We start from the raw sequence: 6,294 nt of genomic DNA on the forward strand, positions 1-6,294 counted from the left end.
ATTTCCTACAACTCAGCTCTATCGCATGATTCTAGATATAAAAGAAAGTAACATCTTAAATGTCCTGTAGCCTCCTGTTTATAGATGTGGTGCACAACACACCGATAAACAAGACTCTACTAGACACAGTCTGTAGACATTCCAAGGAAGAACTGTTCTGATACCACTTCAGTCATAACCCAACCCCGTAGGTCGTGAGTAGGTCTGACCTTGACCCCGTATAAATACCTATCAGTTGTAGTCAAATTGAACTATGAACAAAGTGATACTACTCACAAAAACCCCAATGAGTTAAAACTTCTACATGTTCGTGTGGCCACTTTCACTCGTGTCATAACATATAAGAGCATGCAAGCCGACTAGGCTATTGTACCATAAAAACATTCACAACATGCTGTATAGGCACAATCGAAATGAACTCACAAACAACCTACATCCATATGTTTATAGACCTCTAGGAATAGTAATAGCAACATATGGCGGGATAGGTCCCCCGCCGTACCCCTGGAAAATTAAATACATACATATTACATAACTAGTATCAAAAGTTAGGCTCCAAAACAGTGGAGCGCTCCCAACATTGCTGACTGGAAACTCTAAGATGGCGGATCTCCAAAATGAACATCTATACCTGCGGGGATGAAATGCATCCTCCGGGAGAACGGGGGGTCAGTACAATATGTGTACTGAGTATATAAAGCATAACAACATATAACTGAGCTAACAATTGAAGTAAGGATGCAGGTAACAAATATAACAATTAACGAATATCTCTACCTGCATGTTATGACATGAGGGCGTGTATACCTTCCTTACATACCATACCTAGCCCGCTATGGGACTTGGTGCTAAAAGTGTGTTACTATATTTCCATATGCATGCCTACAGACTGTATCCGGCCCTTTAGTGAGGGACTCAGTGAAGCTGTTATTTCATTGTGTATCATGCCCGACCCTTCATGGGACGCGGTGAATAATCATTCCATCATATATCATGCCCGGGCCTTCATGGACGCAGTGAATAATCATTTAATCATATATCATGCCCGGCCCTTCATGGGATGCGGTGAATATTCATTTCATCATATATCATGTCTGGCCCTTCATGGGATGCGGGGAATCAGTATTTTATAGTTTATCATGCCCAGCCCTTCATGGGACATGGTGAGTTTATCCTGCCCGACCCTTCATGGGACGCGGAGAGTGATGTATTAACAGCCTACACGAGTAGAGTAACGAGGAACCATATGCAATTAGTTCATCATCTGAGACTCGGTGTAACAATCATCATGGACTATCATTTGAGGATCAAAATGATTATCATTTCAAGTATCCTCTAAATGCCATTAGGGGCCATATCGACGGAGTCTCAAGAGTCCTAGACTTTTATTAAGGTAATACCAAACGGCTTATGCAATTAGAGACAATTGTCATTATAGAGTTATTAGGCATGGGAGCTCATACATTCAATTAGCATTCATCATATAGGGACTCGAGGGTAGCAGTTCAACTACTTCAAGAACTTTGATATTAAGAAATGAATAGGAGTTATAGTTTATGCTTTCCATGCATCCGCTTACTATTTTCTGTATAGAAGGCTCGAGGGTGCTAGATCAGCTACCTTAAGAGCCTTAGCATTTAGAAGTGAACATGAGTCAATAGGCTCTACATATATTACCTTTTATCCTATAGAAGCCTTAAAAAGGCAATAGCTCAACTATTACAGGAGTTCTAACATTACGAAGTGGATAAGAATTATGGACTGTACTCGGAGCTTCATGTTATCTTACGTTATGTCATGTACGCTAAGAGGCTTGTTTAAGATCTCTCAAGATCCTATTTACTGTTTCACGTCTAGGGACTAACTTGGGTCGTGACTATTTTAACCCATTTCTAACCCTTCAAGGTAAATTTTAACCTACTGGTGCTATTTTTCAACCCATTTCAACATGCCAGAGCAATGTTTTACCCGCAAGAGCTATTTTCAATCCGTTCTTTCTTCAACGCATTGACTATTTTCAACCTATCTTTGAAAGAAATGAAAAGCAACAGTCTCTCTTTGGATGTGTCACAAATTTTTACATATGAAAACTATCAAATTTGGTCTAAGAATCAAATTATATTTTGAAACCTATGTTAGATGTGATGTTGTGATGGAAGAAAAATTCTTATAATAATATTTTTTAAATCCTACAAAAGTTTAGATTTAAGCACTTTCAAAAGAGTTTTTAGACAGGAAAATGGTTATTGAAGGATTTTTTTTGCACAAAGCCAAAAGAAGAAAAAGAAAAAAAAAATTTAAGTTAAAAAATAATTAAAAAGAATTCAGCATTAACTATCAATTGCCAAAGCCGAAATTGAGGGTGCGTAATTTTTCAATAGCAGTAACTAAAGCAAAGGAGGAGTGTCGAATTTTACTTTAGTTACTGTAGTAATTTTTAATATAATAAGTTGTCTAGGTTTAGAATAAATGATTAAATTTTTTCTAGGTTGTTTTAGCAGAAAAAATTTAGTTTTTTTGAATTTTGAATAGCAGATTTTTTGTATATTATGTGCTTAAATTGACTATTTAAAGCTCTCATATGCTCAGTAAAATTACTGAGAGATTTTTCAATCAATACTTTTTGATGCCCGACTTTTAAAAAGACTAATATATTGAATAGATATTTATTTATTTTGTTGAAAACTTGTTTATGCACTCCTGAATTATTTTTGCTTAACATCCTTGGAGAATATTTTATATTATGTAAATTCAATCTAGTGATTTTCGTTTATGACTTTTGTTTCTCATTTGTGATTTTCCATGCTTGTTTAGTGTTAGTAGCTTCCTTGATTCTAGTGATAGTTCATGATAACGATGAAATATTATAGTATCTACAAAATTAAAAGCCATGTTAGTGAAAAATAATTAGTGTCTTGCCTTCCCTGAATGTATGTTTTACTAGGATGAATCTGTCCTTCATGAAGTCTCAAGCATTCTTACTATCAAATAAATGCACCAGGGGTTGTCCCACTCCTCCTCCATAACCGTAATTAAAGTCAGTGAATTTTTCTCTAGAATTAAAGACATCAAATTATTCTATACACAATGCTCTATCCCCATAAATATTAATGTAACTTCTACATCCAGATTAGTGGTGTCGAAAACTTGCCTAACACTCGAAAATATTGCTTTCCCTCCTTGATTATTATGCAAAAGGCTATGGAGTTGGAACCAGGATTTACCTGGGATGCTTCCTTTAAATTGCATGTATACCACTCAAAAGGATACATCATCCAAATCACAAGTTGAGACTTGACCTCTGTGGTTTGTAACCTTCTAAATAGTCCACCAATAGAGACACTGACTAGGTAAATTTTGCATCCACTGATATTATCTAGCAAGATAAAATAATATTAGGCAGATGTCATGAATCACTCATCCAAAAAATATGTTACACCCCATACTTTGGTACCTTGAAACGCTTCTTAAGCTTCTTAAGTTTCTGGGAAGTCTCTTAAGTTTCTTAGAAGTCATCATGTGAGTCGGATAATATATAATGCTATCAAATAATTCTAAGGAGAGGAGAAGGAGATACTCCATAAGGGAGAAGACTGGAAATTGGGTTATAAGAATCCGGAAGAAGTTGGAGGTTAAGTAGTGAGTCGTAGGACTTGACTTACTTGTGAAAGCTATTACTTTGGAAATTTTACATACTAATCTACTTGAGTACACGTCGAGCTTAAGGAGCAAGGAATATATAGGCTCTTCAAGTGAGACGAGATTACGAGCTCACAAAAGAGAAATAAGGAAATGACGCGCCTACTCAAAGCAAGTAGGTGATGCACCTACTTGGACAAGCAGGTGATGCACCTACTTAGGGTCAAGTAGGTGATGCAGCAGCTTTGGTAGACCCACACTTCCACATGGAATCTTTCGATTGGATGCATGATTGAGGTGGCGCCATAGGGGCTGCCTCGTGTCACCCCTAGGGGAAGCCACATGTCACATTTTAAGGGAGTGTATAAATACATGTAAATATGACTATTCTTTCTTTTATACTTCATCTTTCAACTTGGAAAAATAAAAGAAAAACGTAGAGAGGGAGAGAGCTACGGCAGCCTTGGCTTTGGCAAATTTGAGGTACGTTTTCCAATTTTGTTCCATGAATTACTTAGTCAAGGTATCCCACGAATACACGATGGGGTTTAATAGAGTAAAATTACTATTTGGGGAATCCAAGAAGGGACACGAATAGTACACAACTCTCAGCATATAAAGGAGTTTTCGAAGTTAATTTACAGCATGTTTGGGAAGCCGTTTGTTAAGGTATGGCTTGGTTATCTTCTACCACATTTTGGTACGGGTTTGGAAATGATATGAAGGTATTAATAATGTAAATTTATGGTTTGTAGAAGCATAAAATGGATATTAAACAGCCACAACATTTCAGCCGCAGTTAAGGAATTTCCGAGGCGAGTTTTGGAAAGCTTTGGCCAATTTTGGGTAAGGTGAGACCCTACCCTTCAAATTGGGGTTTTTGGTGTTGTTATGAAGTGTTTTATATATTTTGTAAGTGGATGTAAATGTAAAAATTACATAGAGATGTTTGACGTTGGAAATAACCTAATTTGAAGTCGCTATAGTTAAATTGTAGCCGAAATAAGGTGTTGTGCATATGAGGTGCTGCTGCAGGTGTGTGGTGTTGTGTTTCAGGGCCTAAAAGTATTCTAAAAGGGTTGTGGGAGATGATGGTTTCATCCACCCGACCCTCTGTTTCTTATAGTTAAAGGTTTTGCAAAATGGAAACTAGAAACCCTATTTTGGGATCGTGGTTTCGAGTGAGTCATGTGCAGTTTGTGTTGTATTATGTTGGTGTGAACTTCTTATAGATGTGCTGCAGATTGTTGTGTTTGGTTGTCTGTATTTATTATAAGTGTAATTGTAAATTCAGATAGGACATTTTATAGGGGAGGTGTTGCCCGATTTCCGATAACTCCTTAACTAGCTAAGGAACTAGTCGAGAAGGCGAGCGAGGGGTTGAGTTCTATGAATACCCATATGTAACCTAAGATGATGGAAAGCTAAGGGTTTTTGATACTTGCATTACTTTCATGTTACCTAGGTTCATGGAACAACGAGGCGAACGGAATAAAGTATAACCCGTAAGAGGTATGTAAAGCCTGTCTCTCTTTTCTTTTGGGCATGTCTTAGATTTAAGTGACAAATGATATGTGTATGAAGCCTGGGGTAATTGTATTCACGAGCTATGAACATTATTCATGATTCATAATTCGTGCTCACTTCTGAATGTTAAAACTCCTAAAGTAGTTATGCTCCAGTCCCTCAATTCTTCTATATGCTGAAAAGTAGTGTATGTAAAGCTAACGTTTCCTTCTTTCGGCATATCTTCAAGTTAAATAGTGAATGTTATGAACTTAAGGGTAAAGATACTCTAAATGCCAAGTGTAATTCACAGTTCTTATGTACTCTTTGATGAAAGCACTCTTACAGTAGTCGAACTAGGGCTTCTCAAGCCTTCCATATGTTAGAAAGGGATGAGTATGTGAATGGCTTCTCTTTCGGCATGACTTAGATGTAAGTATTATGTATAGGAAATTGGGAGTTATTCCTCTCTTAAAACTCTAAGTGTGAGTTAAGGCTCTTATTCACTTCTCGATATTAGAACTCCTCCGATAGTTGAGTATGGACTTGTAAATCTTCTACATGACTAAAAGTAGTACACGTGAAGCCTATTCCATCCTTCTCTTAAAACAAATAAGGTAAGTTAAGCGATATATGATATGAGCTCGAGGTGATTCCATTATAGGTTTCGGGTATAACTCAGGACTTGTACTCACTTTGGAATGATAAGGGACTTGAAGTAGTTGAACTATGACCCTAGAGCCTACTATAGGTTGAATAGTGTTGGGATATGTAAGCTCCTATACCTAGGGGCTCTTGAACATTCTTTATGGTGATATTTAAGGGATGTTTGACATGTTACAGAGTTTTACGTGTATGTATATATATTATGATATATATAGATCGGTCTGAATGTACCTCGGCATATTTTTCTATGTAAAGATCGGGTTGTACGTTCCATGGCATGTTGTGCTGTTTACGGATTGGGCCATTGTACCTCGGCCGTTCTATTGGTGTGTTGTGCACCACATCTATATACAGGAGGCTACATGACATTTAGGATGTTACTTTCTTTCAGATCTAAGATCGTGTGATAGAGCCGAGTCATAGGAAAAACAAATTCCTCATACTAACCTGTGATTTCAACAGGAGGACAACATCGATAGAAGA

This window comes from Solanum dulcamara, chromosome 1 (assembly GCF_947179165.1).
Source record: "Solanum dulcamara chromosome 1, daSolDulc1.2, whole genome shotgun sequence".
NCBI lineage: Eukaryota > Viridiplantae > Streptophyta > Magnoliopsida > Solanales > Solanaceae > Solanum > Solanum dulcamara.